This window comes from Ahaetulla prasina, chromosome 11 (assembly GCF_028640845.1).
Source record: "Ahaetulla prasina isolate Xishuangbanna chromosome 11, ASM2864084v1, whole genome shotgun sequence".
Classification (NCBI taxonomy): Eukaryota; Metazoa; Chordata; class Lepidosauria; order Squamata; family Colubridae; genus Ahaetulla; species Ahaetulla prasina.
In genome coordinates this window covers 22,705,726-22,723,621 of record NC_080549.1, presented here as the reverse complement: position 1 = coordinate 22,723,621, position 17,896 = coordinate 22,705,726, and the positions used below count along the sequence as shown (strand labels likewise).

Here is a 17,896-nt window from a genome sequence, read left to right as displayed (position 1 = left end):
GGGTAAATAAATACAACAAAAAGCAAATATCAGGCACAAGAAATCAGGAATTGGGGTTGTTCAAACAAGTACAAGTTTATTTCTTGACAAGAATCTGAACTACTAATGATCAAGATGAATTGGTGGTAGATATGAGTCAACAGAATTCAAGGAGAGCTGGGCTTAGAACTCTTGTGGGTGGAAAGGGACTCGAGACTGACGATGTACTTCACCCCTCCCTCAGGCTCAAACTGGTCATCTCCTACAGCAATATTGTAATGTCTATTCCAAAATCTCTTTTAGAGGGACGTTTGAGATATTGAGAAGCTTCTGGCAGGCATATTTGCCAAATGGCTGTTGTAGAATAGAATTTTTTTTATTTTTTTTATTGGCCAAATGTGATTGGACACACAAGGAATTTGTCTTGGTGCATATGCTCTCAGTGTACATAAAAGAAAAGATACCTTCATCAAGGTACAACATTTACAACACAATTGATGGTCAATATATCAATATAAATCATAAGGATTGCCAGCAACAAGTTATAGTCATACAGTCATAAGTGGAAAGAGATTGGTGATGGGAACTATGAAACGATTAATAGTAGTGCAGATTCAGTAAATAGTCTGACAGTGTTGATGGAATTATTTGTTTAGCAGAGTGATGGCCTTCGGGAAAAAACTGTTCTTGTGTCTAGTTGTTCTGATGTGCAGTGCTCTATAGCGTCGTTTTGAGGGTAGGAGTTGAAACAGTTTATGTCCAGGATGCGAGTGATCTGCAAATATTTTCATGGCCCTCTTCTTGATTCGTGCAGTATACAGGTCCTCAATGGAAGGCAGGTTGGTAGCAATTATTTTTTCTGCAATTCTAATTATCCTCTGAAGTCTGTGTTTTTCTTGTTGGGTTGCAGAACCGACCAAACAGTTATAGAGGTGCAAATGACAGACTCAATAATTCCTCTGTAGAATTGGATCAGCAGCTCTTTGGGCAGTTTGAGCTTACTGAGTTGGCACAGAAAGAACATTCTTTGTTGTCCTTTTTTAATGATGTTTTTGATGTTAGCTGTCCATTTGAGATCTTGTGATATGATAGAACCTAGAAATTTGAAGGTTTCTACTGTTGATACTGTGTTGTCAAGTATTGTGAGAGGTGGAAGTATGGAAGGGTTTCTCCATAAGCATAAGGCTCATTCAATCTCATTGTACACATGTTGTGCATTGAGAATAAAGGTTTGATTTGATTTGGTTTGAAGCAGTAATGAAACTTCCATTGAGGAGGAACTGAGCTAACCTGCAGGATGTGTTCTGGATCTTTTTGAAATGCCAAATCTAGAATGCCTCAGAAGGTTTTTGGATCAGAATGTCTTTTGTATTCGAGATATTTGATCTCAGTCCCTGTATCCAATTAAGAGATCTTCAGAGGCCTTGGTTTTCAGCTGCTGCTTCTAAATGCCAGATAGATCTGTCATAAGGCCTCCCTCATTTGTAATTTAAGCATTCATGAGAGGACTGAACTGATAGGTATATTGAGGTCTGGCTGGGTTCAGGAGTGGGAGTGCCCTTTTGGAGATGTTTGCCAGCTGTGTTTGGGTTTAGCATCAACTGGGGCAAGGGTGAAGGCATGGCAATCATCATTCAGGAATTTCATGTTGAACCACAGCTTACCTGTTCATTAAGTTGAACTCTAGGGGTTATTGGGATTGTTGCTGTCAGACCTGCTCCAATCTGATCCCTTAAGAAAGAAAGACCCTTGACTCCATTTGGTTGAAGTGAAAGCTTTGTTCACTAAAAAGATGTTGGCTGCACTAAAGTCAGGCTAACTCTGGGTTTCCTGCATTCAAAAGATTCCCTTCATCCCAGTCTTCCACTTGTGACAAATCCATCTTCAGCCAATTGGAACTCACTGAAATGTTTTGAGAATGCTGAGATGCTTTGAGGTAATTAACATTCTTTCTCAGGGTGCCTGGCCTTGGATGCTGGTACAAACTGGTGCCAAGCTTCTCTGGTCTTCGTCGCCTGTCAGTCCTCCCTCACTATTTCCCATCATGTACACACACAGCTTTATTGCCCATCTATCCTTCCCCACTCTTCCTAGCCTTTGATGTCAGGATGCCTGTGAGGCACCAAGCTGAGCTTGGCAGACCTGTAGTTGCTCTGGTACCATCATCCGTGATGCACAGCAACCTCCTTATCTGAACTTCTTGACTCCATTTTGGGGTTGGCAGTGCAGTTCTCCAGACTTATGGTTTTGGTGGACATCAACCTGCTTTCTCTAAAAGCAAGGTCTGAGGCAGCTCAGGAGTTCATGACCACCATGATAACCAAGAGGCCAACATGGGAGCGTGATCCCACACTGGATCTTGTGTTCCTGTTGGAGCAGCAGCTATGTGAAGTGCATTAAAGAGTTAGTAAGTGGACAGTATTTGAAATTACACAGAAAAATCTCAGCTGCTCTGCAGTTGAATGAGGTGTTTTATCTCTAGACAGTTCCTCCTCAATATGGCCATCTTGAGATAAACACCACTGGCTTTCCAACATGGAAACAAAATTGCCAAATTGCTCAAAATTTTTGCTTAGTTCCACATCTACCCACTCATAACCAATTAGCATAAATTGTTTGAACTCTAGTCAGCTCTGAAAATGTGTGGGACTAATATAAATGCATCTACAGAATGGTGACAGATGGCATTTCCTGGTCACACTTACAGTTTATTTGTGGTAGCATGCTGCAGTGAAAACAGAGTAATGTTCTTCCACTGCAGTGTATCTGCTGCAACCTTTTAGTAGCAGCATATGGGAGTGCCCCATGGCAGGCAGAGGTTGGAGAGGAAGAAAGGAGATAGAACATAGGGCTGGAAGATTTTGGAGGTTTTCTAGTCCAATATCTTCTTCATAAGACACCTTATACCATCCTGGTCAAATGGTTGTCCAGTCTATTTTTGAAAGATTTGGTGATGCAGCATCCACAACTTTGGGAGGCAAGCTATTCCATTGATCAATTGTTGTCATTCTCAAGAAATTTCTCCTTATTTCTAGGTTGGATCTTTCCTTGATAAATTTCCACCCATTACTTCTTGTCCTGCCCTCTGGTGCTCTGGAGAATAGGTTAACTCCCTCTTCTCTGTGATAACCCATCAAGTGCTGGAAGACTGCTATCATGTCACCTCTAGTCCCTCTCTTGGTTAGATTAGACATATCTAGTTACCTCAACATGCAGCACATTGCTGCATGTGATGGACTGATGAAGGCAGAATGGAACAACCTCTGCAGCCAAATCACCATGGCCAATTTGCCACAGCAAATTCACTGTGGGAAAACTCGCTGCGGGACAATTCAACAATTCAATTTAATTATTTAAAATAATTTTAAAAATATTTTAATTCTTGTCTTTCATATTTCATTTTGTTATTTTATTATTATTATTATTTATTATTATTTATTATTTATTAAATTTTTATACCGCCCTTCTCCCGAAGGACTCAGGGCGGTGTACAGCTGGAGATAAAATACAAAATATGTACAATTAAAACAAATTAAAACATAGCAAAATTACAAAAACGGCTAATAATTAAAATTAAATTTAAAATATTTAAGAATATTAATAAAACCCCAATTTAAAATCAAACTATTATGCCAGTCCCGCTTGAGTAAATAAGTATGTTTTTAGCTCACGACGGAAGGTCCGAAGATCAGGCACTTGACGTAGGCCAGGGGGGAGTTCATTCCAGAGCGTCGATGCTCCCACAGAGAAGGCCCTACCCCTGGGGGCCACCAGCCGACACTGTTTGGCGGATGGCACCCTGAGGAGACCCTCTCTATGAGAGCATACGGGTCGGTGGGAGGCATAGGGTAACAGCAGGCGGTCTCGTAAGTACCCGGGTCCTAAGCCATGGAGTGCTTTAAAGATGGTAACCAAAATCTTGAAGCGCACCCGAAAGACCACAGGAAGCCAGTGCAGACTACGGAGCAGTGGTGTTACATGGGAGCCACGAGCAGCTCCCGTTACTACTCGCGCAGCCGCATTCTGGATTAACTGCAGCCTCTGGGTGCACCTCAAGGGCAGCCCCATGTAGAGAGCATTGCAGTAATCCAACCGAGACGTTACTCCTTGGCATCCTTTCTTTAATAATTCTATTCCACTATTTCTTCAATACTAGTGTAACTCTTTTCACAAGTTGGCGAGTTCTCCCATAGTGAGTTGGCCATGGTGATTGGCCCTACAGCGAGTTGGTCGCAGAGGTTGGCTGCAGCAATTTGGCTGTGGCGAGTTGGCTATGGCAGGTTGGCAGTGGCGAGTTGCCATAGACCCGATACAGATGTGGACTTAGTGACGCTTGGGTGGGGGGGAAAGATGGTGTTGGATAGATTGGGGTCTGAAACCTGGAGTTTCTGCCAACTCAGGGACTGTGTTTGGAGCACATATTTCAGCTTGATGGTTGAATCTTACATTATCAAATAGGCTTAGCTTGCACTTAATTTGCAGGAGGGGAAAGGAGAGAGAGATTCAACCTGGGTAATCCTTGTTGATATTTCCTTATGAAAAAAAACTCTCATAGTTTCACAATTAGTATATTATGGATTCTCGGCTCATAAATTTTTCAATGCATTATTTTAATTAAAATAATTTTTTGCAAAGAATGAAAAAGCTACAGAAACTGAGCAGAAGAAATAGAAAGATTATGAAAGGGTAAAAGAAAAAATGAAGAGTAGCAAAAACAAAAAAAGAATGATATCTAAAGAAGTAAGCAGCAATTGCTATATGTATTTTTATCTAGTAGCTTTTCTCCTTTTCACAAGTCCACCATGAATGATAAAATATCCCTTCATTTTTTTGATATTTCCAAACAGTCATTGAAAGTACCTGTATACATTTTAGACAATATCTCTAGTGTCATATCACTGCAATACTTATTTAAAAAATCTTAATATACATTTCCTGTCGAGAATCAAAAAGGAAGTTGAAGTCTATCATTGGAAACTCTTCCTGTTCTCCTGCTCCCATTCATTGCCAGTTGTTCAAGATGTTAAAAAGTTAGGCATTAAAAGGGGAATTATTCAGCTGGCCATTTAGGAAGGGTTATACTTAAACCTTCCAGTCATACCTTCAGCTCTGAAGATTTAAAAGGCCTCTTCATCTGGTTTAAAATACCCTTCCAAATACAACTCAAATCAGGCTTGAATTTGAGAAGGAGGGGGAAGGCTGAGAAAGTCATGGTTGGATGCACTTGATGAAATCTTTAAAAATAAAAAGTGAGGAGAAGTTTAAGGGAAAAAGGAAATGCATGAAGCAGAAGATGGATGTGATGAAAGACTGGCAAACTATGGAGATGCATCATGAAAGATATCATTTAGATTCTTCTTTTCTTTTCTATTTCCAATTCTTACTTATACTTTTTATTTTTTTTGCCTTTATGTAACAATACTTACTAGAAAGAAAAATGCTGCAGGGGTGTGCAAGTAGGTACATCTCTGAGGGATAAACACTAATATCACTTTAATCCTGCTAACCCAGCAGGAGTCAAAATGATTGCATCATATGTTAGTTTAATCAGTAATATCTCTATCCCCAAATGCCATGGATCATTACTGTAAATTTAGAAGTGATCACTCTGATTTGTAGGATTGGCTCCTAAATAAATGTTTTTGTCCAACATTGTCTTCTGTTAATCTAGATAGTTTTGTAGTCCAAAAGCCAACCCTTTCTCATGGTAAATGAAGGTTTTTTCATTTAACTGGAATTGATGAAATGTTATCTCCAAATATATCTTTGTGAAACTTCCAATATCTCCTGATCTCTCTTGAGAGCAAACTAATTGTTAAAATATGGGAATTGTTTATGTAATTTTGATGTGAAGTACAAGTCAGGATCTATTCATTACAGCAAGAAGTGGATCTTGATTAAGAGGTCCACCATCCATTCTAGCTTTGGTAGGAGTTTTAAAGAGATATAGTGCAGGGGTGAAATGCTACCAGTTTAGGGTAGTTCGCCCGAACTGGTAGTGAAAATGCTACTGGTTCATCTGAACTAGTAATAAAAAAATGCTTTAAAAAGTAAAAAAAAAAAGTTCTGACAATCACGGGCACAGCTGATCCTTGGAATTTTTTTAAACTTTTTTTTAGAATTTTTTTACTACCGGTTGGGGTGAATAGATAGTTTAAAAATGCTAAAAAAAGTAAAAAAAAAAAAGTTCTGACAATCAGCTATGACAATCATCTGTGCTGCACAATCATTGGAACTTTTTTTTACTTTTTAAAGCATTTTTTTACTATCTATTGCCTGAACCGGTATTTTTGTATAAAGTGTGATAGTTGGTTTTTGAGCTCTCTGTGATTCTGTGAGGTTCCTGCTTGTTGCAGGAGCCATTTTGTATGAAGTCCAGCTGCTTTTGCATTGTGCGTGAGTCAGTTGTGTAGCTTTTGTGTTATTTTTGTGTAAAGTGTGATAATTGGTTTTTCTGGTCTCATGACCACCAAGCCACACCCACCCAGTCACATGACCACCAAGCCATGCCCACCCAGTCACATGACCACCAAGCCACACCCACAACCAGTTGGGAAAATTTTTGAATTTCACCACTGATATAGGGTCTCCTACTTGAGCAAGGGGTTGGACTAGAAGACTTACAAGGTCCCTTCCAACTGTGATGATGATGATGACAATGATGACCTTGGATCTCCACCAAGGTGGTTGTAAGTGCTGGTATTCCTTGGGGTCTGTAAGTATTGATACTTATTGATTTTAATTTTTCTGAATTCATTTTTTTTCCAAAATTGAAATCTGGCATAATGCAAAGCAAATCATTGGCCTACAATGACTGTTACTGTAACAAAATTTTTCACACACTTTTAGTAAAATCATGACTATAATAAACAAAATGACAGAATGCTTCAATTAAATTATTTGTTGGAAAGTAGAGTTGAAAGTAACAAGATTAAGCAGTAATAGAAGGGAAATTCTTTCTAGTCTATGGATGTTCTATGATTACCCAGGGACAGTCAGCCATTTTGAGACTGTACATGTTTTGTTGGGTGAATGAGGAGGCAAGAGACAAGTCTTCAGCAACAGCAGCTCTTTAATGTAGGGTGAGAATACAGTGACTGGCACCAGGGAATAGCTTCCCTTTTATACCCACCTGGCTGAGGCACCAGCCAATCGTGTATTTTCCCACCCAAAATTCCCTCCAAAAGTTCCATACATAACGCCCCTCCTTTCCCAGAAAACACTTTGCTCAACATTTGCAACTATTTACATATGTATTCATGCAGGTAACTAGGGCGTTCCCTATGCCTAGTTGACCTGCGCAATTCAGTTTTGGTCAGAGAGTCATGTTGGTCAGGGGTACTTTCTGTTCCTCCCAGCTCGTCTACTGGGCCCTGTGGGTTTGGATTATTGGCGGCTTTTTCTTCAGTTGGTAATGGATTATTGGCAGTTTTGTTGTTAACGGGACTTGGTATCGGTTGAGGACAGCGCTGGACACTGAAGTCCTCAGGTAAGTCCTCCGGCCACTCTGGGCTTGAGTTAGCTGTTGGAAAAATTTGTTGGTAGTCAGGGACTGGTTTCTTTGCCATTTGTTCGACTTGTCTATGTATTTGATCTATGTGTCTTCGCCATATTTTCCTGTTGTCCATGTCTACGATGTAGGATTTTGGGCTTGTGATTTCTATTATTATGCCAGCTAGTCATATGGGCCCTTTGGCATAGTTTCTGGTGAATACCGGTGCTCCTATCTGGAACCCCCTTGTCCTTTCCCCTCCCCTCTGGTACCTGTCCGGGGAGTAATTAGGGTTTAATCTATCCAATGGACACCTGAGTTTTCTTCCCATTAATAATTCTGCCAGGCTGTGGACCGTGGCCATACATGGTGTGCCGTGCTGGGCCGCTAGGAAGATGTCTATTCTCTCTTGCCAGTCCCCTGGTCCCAATTGTGCCAATGCCTCTTTGGTTGACCTCACAAATCGCTCTGCCAATCTATTCGAGGCTGGGTGAAACGGTGCCGATAGGGCATGGTGGATTCCTAGCTCTGCCAGGTAGCCTTCAAAAAGGGTTGTGGTAAATTATGTCCCATTATCTGAAACTAGGGTGTCTGGTAACCCATGGGTCACAAACAGTCTTCTGAGGACCCTATCTACTGCTTCTGCAGTGGTGGATTTCATGAGTATTATCTCCAACCACTTTGAGAATGTATCTACTATAATTAAGAATGTTTGGCCATGGACTGGTCCCATGAAGTCTATGTGGATCTGGGACCAGGGGTCTCTCCTACTCTTTTACCGGGGCTATCGGGGGACTTGGCCTGGATTCCTGGCAATGGGGGCATCTCGCTACCCATTTTGAAATGTCATCGTCCATTTGGGGCCACCATACATAGCTTCTTGCTAGCCCCTTCATTCGGACAATTCCAGGGTGCATTGTATTTCACATGTAGCATTTCTAATACCCTTTCTTGGATACATGCTGGTATTACAATGTGATCTCCCCACAGTAGACACCCTCCCTGCATTGACAGTTCACTCTGTTTCGTCGCAAACTGTTTGAATTTGCCCGGTACTGTGCCGGTTGGCCATCCCCAGTGTACCCAACCAATGACAGTCTTAATAATAAAATCCCTTCTGGATGCCCTTGCTATGTGAGGGGCCCCAAGTCCAAAGAGTCTATTAGCAGGGCTGGTCTTCCCGGGGTTGAGTCCTCCACCAATTCCGTTAGTGGGCACCTGCTTAGAGCATCGGTGTGGCTCAGTTCCTTGCCAGGGCAGTGAATTAGGGTGTATGAGTATGCTGCCAGGAAAATTGCCCACCTGGTCAGCCTTGGGGACATGGCCACTGGTGTAGACCGATCTTCCGCCAAGCGTCCTAGCAGGGGTCGGTGGTCCCTTATGAGTTCAAAAGTTCTTCCAAAGAGATACTCATGGAATTTCTTGATCCCAGCCACGATGGCCAGGGCTTCCCTGTCCAACTGGCTGTAATTCCTCTTGGTGCTGGACAGCGTTTGGGAGAAATATGTGATGGGTGCTTCTGATCCATTGGGTAGCCGGTGGCTGAGCACAGCTTCCACTCCAAAGGGGGAGGCATTGCAAATGAGGACAATTGGTAGTGTGTTATTGTATTGGATCAATAGACTGTCCTCGGATAGTAGTTTCTTGACCCCAGTGAAGGCGGTGGCTTCATCTTTCCCCCAAACCCAAGGTGTTTTTTTAGCCAGTAGTCTATGTAAAGGTTCTGCTATGGTGGTTTTTTGTTGCAAGAATATTGCATAGAAATTCAATAGTCCTAGGAAGGCTTGGAGGTCTGCTTTGTTCTGTGGGGTGGGTGCCTCCCTGATGGCTTTGACTTTTGTTTCTGTGGGGTGGATGCCTGCTTCATCTATCCTATACCCCAGAATCTCAACAGTTGGTACAGCTATCTGGCATTTGTCTAGTTTGACTTGTAGTCCTGCAGTTCTAAAACTGTCAGGACATCCCTTAGTCTGTCCCCCAATTGTTGTTGGTTCTCTGCTATTATTAGTACATCGTTGAAATAAGGCACCACCCTAGGTATTCCTTGCAGCAAGCATTCCATTAGGTTTTGGAATAGTTTGGGGGGCTATGCTGACCCCAAATTGTAACTGGGTACATTTGAAGGCAACGGTCTGTGCTTCAGACATGGCGCCATCTATCGGCAGTTGCTGGTTTGCCTGCGCCAAGTCTAGTTTAACAAAGATTTTCCCAGGCCCCAGGGAGTGTAGTAGATGATGCACTATTGGCACTTGGTGGTCGCTCTTTTGTAGTGCCTTATTTAGGGTTGCTTTGTAATCCGCGCAAATGCGGACAGACCCATCCGGCTTTACAGGAGTCACTCTTGGTATCTCCCATTTCGCATGATCAATGGGGACCAATACTCCCTGCTTCACTAATTTGTCCAATTCTTGGTCGATCTTGGCCTTTAATGCAAAAGGGACCCTCCTGACCTTCAACCTAACTGGGGCAATCGTTGGGTCTAAGTTGAAAGAGATAGGGGTCCCCACATACTTGCTGAGGTTGCCCAAGAAAACGTCCCGGAACTCCTAGAGTAGTTCATCCTTCAGATTTGTGCTGATCATGTGGACTCCGATGACTCCGATGACTCTCATTCTGAGGGTTCAGAACCAGTCCAGTCCCAGTAGGCTGGGGAGTTTCTCACGGGCGATGGTGACTGGTAGTTGTTTGTCGTGCTGGCCATAGGTCTCTCTCAGGGTGGCGATGCCTTCCACGGGGACTCGGTTCCCTTGGTAGTCTCGCACTCAAAGTCTTCTGCTGCTGTAGGGTCTCCTTTGTGATGTGCGGTAGTGCTGCCTTGATGCTTACCCAGGACATGATTGTGAGTGATGATCCGGTGTTGATCTCCATTTCAAATTACACACCATCGATGCCAACCCTAGTGAACATTTTTTTCTCTGGATTGGCATTGGCTTGGCTGATTCGAGTTTGGTTGGATTTCGTGCCTTTTTGGAAGTGGCCATTTTGATTCCTCCGGCGGAATGGTGGCTGCTGATTGGTTGGTTTTGAGCTGGCTTTGTTCTTTTGGCAGGAAGGTTGGTTTGCCCGGCACACTCTAGGCAGATGTCCTTTTCACTCACATCGCCTACAGACTGCATCTTTAAAAAGGCATGTGCTCCCGGAATGGTTCTCTCCACAACTAGTACATTCGTCTTTGTGGTCTCGCCCCGTTCTCTCTGTTTTATATACTTCTTCCTCCGAATCACCGTCATTTTCAAATTGAGCCTCTTCTCGGTGCACAGGTACTGCATTCGGGGAAGTATTTGTCGAGTTTGGCCTCTGAAGTGTTTTTGTGGCTTTTGTTGATAGCTCGTGTGCTCTCGCTTTGTCAAGAGCAACTTGTAGCATTAGGTTGTTTTTGGCGAGCAGCCTCCTCTGTAAGCGAATATCTCTCACTCCACAGATTAGTTGCTCTAGGACTGCATAGTTGAGGTTTCAGTATTCACAGTGCATTGTAGCATTGCCCAAGGCAGCCATGTAAGCACTGATCGGCTCACCTTCCCTCTGGAATCACTGGCGGAACTTGTACCGCTGCCCGAACTTGGATGGCAACGGGGCATAGTGCATTCTGAGTGTTTCCTGAAGTACTTGCCAGGCACCATTTGGACTGGGGTTGGCTCTGATAGTGATTCAGCGGTGTTGAAAACAGCGGGGCCACAGTGGCTCAAGAAGCATGTTGTCCGGCAGTCCCTTGAAGTCGTTTGCTTCGAGGAAGCATTCGAAGTGGGCCATGTATGATCCCCACTTCTCGGTGGCTGGGTCGAAAGGTGCCAGTGGCGTGTAGGCTGCCATCTGTGGTTTGGTTTCCATCGTGGTTGCGCTGAACTCAGCTGGATTCAGAAGTGACTCGATCGCTCTGGGTGTCTCTGTGCCAGCCTCGATCCCACCCTCATCGCCAATGTTGTGTTGAGTGAATGAGGAGGCAAGAGATGAGTCTTCAGCAACAACAGCTCTTTAATGTAAGGTGGGAATCCAGCGACTGGCACCAGGGAACAGCTCCCCTTTTATACCCAACTGGCTGAGGCACCAGCCAATCAACAATGTGTATTTTCCTGCCCAAAATTCCCTCCAAAAATTCCATACATAACAGTACACACAAAAGGCTCTCAAAATTCCAGCAGGCCTACCAGTTCACAAAGTCTGAGGATCTCTGCTTTGGACTTTTACATGATCTATTGTGGATAGACCTCCACCCCATCTCAGACACTAACACACTATCCAGTCTCACCAGAGGGCTACAGGCTTAAAACCATCTGCTGTGAATGAAGAAATGTATCATCCAAACATTTACAAGTTCTCAGAATCTTCAGGCAATTCTAGAAGAATTCAGGTAGTCTTCAATTTACAACAGTTCATTTAGTGACCATTCAAAGTTACAACAACATTGAAAAAAGTGACTTATGACTATTTTTCACAGTTACAATCTTTGCAGCATCCCCATGAGCATGTATTCAAAATTCAGATGCTTTGCAACTGGTTCATATGGGGGATGAGAATATGGGGACACTAAGAATAATTAATCGAAGAAGAATTGATGCCTTTGAACTATGGTGCTGCTGTAAATTATTGTGTATACCATGGACAGCGGGAATAACTAACAGAGAGGTGATAAATATATAAAATCAGACACATCAATAGAAGCTAAAATTGTAAGACTAAATCTGAAGTGTGCTTGACAAGATAGGATGGATAGCACTTGCCTATAAAGTCACCAACAGTTGGACATCACTGAATGGTTAAAACAATTCCCAATGGTCTAAACACAATCTTTTTTCTTAAAAAGGTAAAGGTAAAGGTTCCCCTCACACATATGTGCTAGTCGTTGCCAACTCTAGGGGGCGGTGCTCATCTCCGTTTCAAAGCCGAAGAGCCAGCGCTGTCCGAAGACGTCTCCATGGTCATGTGGCCGGCATGACTCAACGCCAAAGGCGCACGGAACGCTGTTACCTTCCCACCAAGGTGGTCCCTATTTTTTCTACTTGCATTTTTATGTGCTTTCGAAACTGCTAGTTTGGCAGAAGCTGGGACAAGTAACGGGAGCTCACCCCATTACACAGCAGCACTAAGGATTCGAACCGCTGAGCTGCCGACCTTTCGATCGACAAGCTCAATGTCCTAGCCCCTGAGCCACCATGCCCCCTTTTTTCTTAGGATCATATAATTCATAAAAAAAATATTTGCTTGGGCATCACATGAATATAGGAGTTAGGTTTTGTTAACCCAGGTTAGAAGGGGTCTAAGACAACTTGCCACAGCCAATTTGCTATGGCCAACTCATCACAGCCTACTTGCCAACTCGCCACGGGAGAAGAGTTACACTAATATCAAATAAATGGTGAAATAGAAGAGCCTAATGCTGGGAAAGATTGAGGGCAAAAGAAGAATGGGACGACAGAGAATGAGGTGGCTGGATGGAGTCACTGAAGCAGTAAGCATGAGCTTAGATGGACTCCAGAGGATGGTAGAGGATAGGAAGGCCTGGAGGAATGTTGTCCATGGGGGTCGCGATGGGTCGGACATGACTTTGCAACTAACAACATCAAGAACCATTAAAGAGAGGATGCTAAAAGGGGGACAAAATGAAATGTGACAAAAATTAAAATATTTTTAAAATTATTTTAAATAATTACATTGAATTATTGAATTGTTCCATAGTGAGTTAGCCACAAGTTTTCCCATGGTGAGTTGGCTGCAGCAAGTTGTTCCATTCTGGGTTAGAAGTATACAACCTCAATCCCTCTGTCAAAAAGTAACTGTCTTTATTCCATATAGAAGAGGAAGCAATTTCATGCATCATGGCTACTGATCTCAAGATAGCACTTAACAGGTGGATCCATAACCATTTGAATAACTATATTCAACACATTTCATTGTACTTCGTGATTTCCTATGGAATGATTTGGCAAAGATCAATGGATTCAAGAGAAGTTTCTTTGTCTTTCAGGAGAAAAAAAATCCTTATATTTTCTAAAGGTTCCAGTAAAGGATCTGTCTCTTGAGAGTTAAGACTCCGTAGAGCCATGAGCAAGAAACTCAAGGAAGATTTTTCAGGTGTGAAGATAAATGTGTGCATGAATCTGTAGGAAAAGATCCTTGTGCAAAACTGTCAAAAGCAGTTAAAACAGCATTCATCAAAACACAAATATTATGAATGCTACTTTACTCGCTTCAATGACACACAAGTGATCATTCGGCATTAGAGTACCCTGCCTCGGCAGTGAAATCCACTTACCTTTGCTACTGGTTCAGGAACAGGAGCGCACAGGAGCCTTCTGCACATGTGCAGAGGGTCAAAAATGGGATGCAATGACGTACTGGCGGGTTCACGTGATCTGGATAGATCTGGCCGGATTTCACTGCTGCCCTGCCTCTAATACCATTAGATGTTTCAATATTTAAAGCAATTGTTGAAAAGAAAGAGGAAGAAGGAGGAGGATGGCAGAATATTGATCAAGGGGTCTGTAATCTGCAGCATCCTGTTTTTAGTGGCTTTTGATTTTGGAGAGAGACTTGGGTTCACCTCTATCTGCTAAACTGAATGCCTTAAATTAGCTGCCCATAGAGGTTGTTTGCTTCTCTCAGGACTGAGTCACAAATACAGTTTTGTGATTTCCAGACAATTATATAACTGACCAAGTTTCCTTCCTGCTGCATTTGCTCTAGTTTAGCTAAAAGGATTATGGGTTTACTATGCATTTTTTAAGGGTTACTGCGTAGGGATCCTATACATTTTTTACTATGAAGGTTTAGGTTAATTTTATTCTTGTTATATGGGTTATGGGAATAGGAATGCAATAGGAACCCACTTAGCACAGTTCTAATTTATTTTTGGGTTCTGTGACTGGTTTGAGTCACTCCAAATTGCTCATTTGTGGAGAAAATTCTGAGTATAAAACAGGGATGGACAACTATGGCAACTTTATCTCCTGTGGACTTCAACTCCCAGAATTCCTAAGACAGCATGGTTGAAGTGCACAGGTCATATGGTTGCCAAAGTTGTCCAGCACTCAGGATTTTTTCATCAAATAAGCAACATGGAGTGACCCAGGCCAGTCACAAAACACAAAAAATTCTGGAAGTTGAAGTCCACAGGTTGTCAACCCTGAGGTGAACCTGGATGAAGCCATCTTGGAGGTTTCAGAGTTGTAACACAGCAGCAAGAGGGAAGAAATTGTTAGATGGGATTTTGTAGCCAAAACAATAAAGTGGGAAACAAGGACATTCTCACAGGTGCCTAGCCAGAGGAGGAGCAAGTAACCCAGCAACTGGCCAGCAATTGGCTTGGACAGCATGACCAGTGACTTGGAGGGGAAAGGGAAAACTTTTACTTTTAATTAGGTGAAAGCTGTGGGAAATCTCAGAGTTGGCTTTCACCAGTTTGCGCCAATATGATGTATCTAATAAATTGTTCTTTGAGGAGCTCAAATGCCTTGGATTTTGTTTTCTATGGAAGACATAGTTGGAAGTCTGACATCAAGCCGACTCTCCTTTAATTTCAAATTCTCCGATAGAATTGGAGCCACTCTCTGGGGTCCTGTCAGCCTCTATGATGCTTGCTTGCTATTGGCTGTCATAGTAATGGGGGCGGGGAAGTGAACTGATGGATATGTCTCATGATGTGATTGAAAGGGAGGAAAAGGGAAGAACATTCTCATCGTCTTCTGCGCAGCTGAAAGGACTTGCTGATAGCCAGTCAAGGTCAACTGTTCTGGCATACCAGGTGGAGGGGGCCATCTGAAGATGCACCTCACATGACACCATGGAGGGCTGGAGATTAGACATTCAGCCAGAGTCCTTTGGGGGGAGGAATTTGGGAATACTTTCAATATGTAATTTTCGCACCTACTGCCTCAGATCTTGCTTTCTTTTCATTGCTATCAGTTCATGCTCAGTAAAAGTACCTTTCTCTACAAACATGGAATTGGGGTTTTTCTGTCTTGAGTTTTGAATGGAGGCATACCTGCCAGCACCTGGGATGTTCTAAGGTTAGCTGAAGCATCATGGATCTTGTAATTTTTTGCCACAAAATTTTTGTGATGGATAGTGGAAAAGTTCCACGGGAAATCTGGAAAGCCAAATGGGTTGCTGAATACCCAGACATAGGAAGACATATAAATGACCCCATAAAAAAAGGTGCCAGGCTTTGAACTGCCACGTCAGCAATGGACAATCCTGAATAGGATTTGCACTTCACACGGCATCTGCTAGACTCTGTATAAACAGGGCATAGCATCCTCCCCTTGGTATGACTGCAGGATCCTGACCTTGCCTTTAGCCTCAGATCTTGCTTTTCTTTCATTGCTATCAGTTCATTCTCAGTAAAAGTACCTTTCTTTACAAACATGGAGTTGGGGTTTTTCTTTCTTCAGTTTTGAATGGAGGCATACTTGGCATTAAGCAAGATCTGCTTTATCAGCCATTCCAGAGAAAATTCTTACTGTGGGGGCTGAGCAAAGAATGTCTAACCAGGAGGATATGGATATATCATTGGTTCAGGTTTTCTTAGGCCTCACAGCCGGGAGAACTTGACTTGACTTTTTTCGGTGCTACATGACAGACATGATTAATAGTCTTTCCCTGAATTAGGTTTCTATTCCGCTGAACATTCCCTGAGTTAGATGCATAGTTTTGCTCTCCCTGAAGTGGGCCCCTACCTTTCCCTGAGTTAGTTTTACATTCCTGAGTTGGGTTTCTATTCAGGTAAAATGCATGATTTCCTGAAAAACACGTGGTATTTTGCTAATACGTATACTCTAAACGCTTGCTGATTGGTGATGTTAAGTTTCTATATGCTAATTCCCTCCTTGCTGTAGTTACCCCTCCCTGCTAAAACTGCATAATAAAAGAGACTGTTGCGATCTAAGGGGGATCTTTTTACAACACTCTTTTTACACCCCTTTCTTCGTGCTCTCTCTCTTGAAGAACTCCTGGTGTGGTGTCTTTTATTTGGCTTCTTTCGTCCTTGCGAGGACCCACTAAATTGTCTCAGCGAGGGCTGAGACCCGTTCCTGCGGGAACCCAGGACAACATTAACAGGGAACCTAGGACAACAAATAAGTGTTGCAGACCAACAGCAACAGGAGGACATGGGAGCTCCTGGGTTGATTCCCCACCTCCCAGTCCTGCCATGGCTGGGAAGAATCAGAGTGGATGTCTGAACTGCAGATTGAAGAAAAGCTGGTCAGAGCCAAATGGTCTCTGGGCATAGGATGGAGTGTTGTGCCTTGCCCACCCCCCTTTCCGCAGCTGGGCCCCTCCCATCTCCTGCTATCTCAGCCAGAGACTGATAATGAAGACGAATGGCCTGGTATGCTTCCAGCCCCCAGTCCTGGCACCATGCCCGGACAGACTGAGCAAGACGAATGGCCTGGCATGCCTCCAGCCCCCAGTCCTGGCACCATGCCCGGACAGACTGAGCAAATAACCCTCCCCCCCACAGCGTGTGAGCATGATGAGCATGAAGCCAGTCACGAGCTAGAATTGCCGGCAGCTGGGCAGGCAGACGAAGGGTGGACAGATCCACACTTCCGGAGAATGGAGAGGCATCGTCAGCAAAAGGAAGGGAGGGGCAGGCCTGGATAAGTGCTGAGTCATGGAGCCACACCCCATGGCCTATATAAAGGATCTGCTTTCTGGCATTCTTTGAGTCAGGCAAAGTCTAATCTGGTTGCTGAAGTCACACCTTGGATTCCTGCCTGCCCTGAGAACTCTGACAGGACTTTGGCAAAGCTGCAGAGGCTTCATGGCCACGCTTGATACAGACTTTCCAAACCCAGCCATCAGAGGAGGAGTGGGACATGACATGGATGGAGGCTCCAGAGGAGATCCCGCCACCCACCCACCCCCCGGGTGATAGCTGCCAGATCTGGTGTGAAGAGGCTGCCTGGCAGAAAGGTGACAAAGAAGACCTCCTGCTGATCCAAGCCCTACATCTCTTGAAAGAAGCTCTTGAAACTCAGAGAGCACATGAAATGTATGCCTTGCCTGCACAGGAGGAAGATGAGCAACTGGGGGGGGGGGACCAGAGCCCCTGAAAACCCAGATGAGATTCCCAGAACTCAGCCAGAGCCAGCCCAAGCTGCCAGCATTCAAGCATCAGCTGCAGCCCAGGCACCTCCCCAGTGGGGGATGGGAATCCCCCGGAGGTGACAAATTCCAAAGGTTCCTCAGCTAGGAGTAAAATATGGAGGAGATCCCAAGGCTTTGGGATTCTTACTAGCCCAAGTCTGGAATCATATCCAGGAGTACGGGGAGGATTTTGCCTCAGAGGTGGCAAAGATGCAGTGTGTCACCATGGCTTTGGAGGAGACCGCAACTGAGTGGATGGTGGCCCTTCATAATGAGGATTCTCCACTGCTGATGGATTACAACTTGTTTATGATGGCTCTCCAAGTATGTTTTGATGGT

General features: G+C 43.7%; 1 protein-coding gene across 1 annotated transcript in view; it reads left to right on the top strand.

The window, feature by feature from the left end:
• TRPC5 (transient receptor potential cation channel subfamily C member 5) overlaps positions 1 to 17,896 on the top strand; it is a 364,061-nt gene that overhangs the window by 155,746 nt on the left and 190,419 nt on the right. The window lies entirely within an intron of this gene.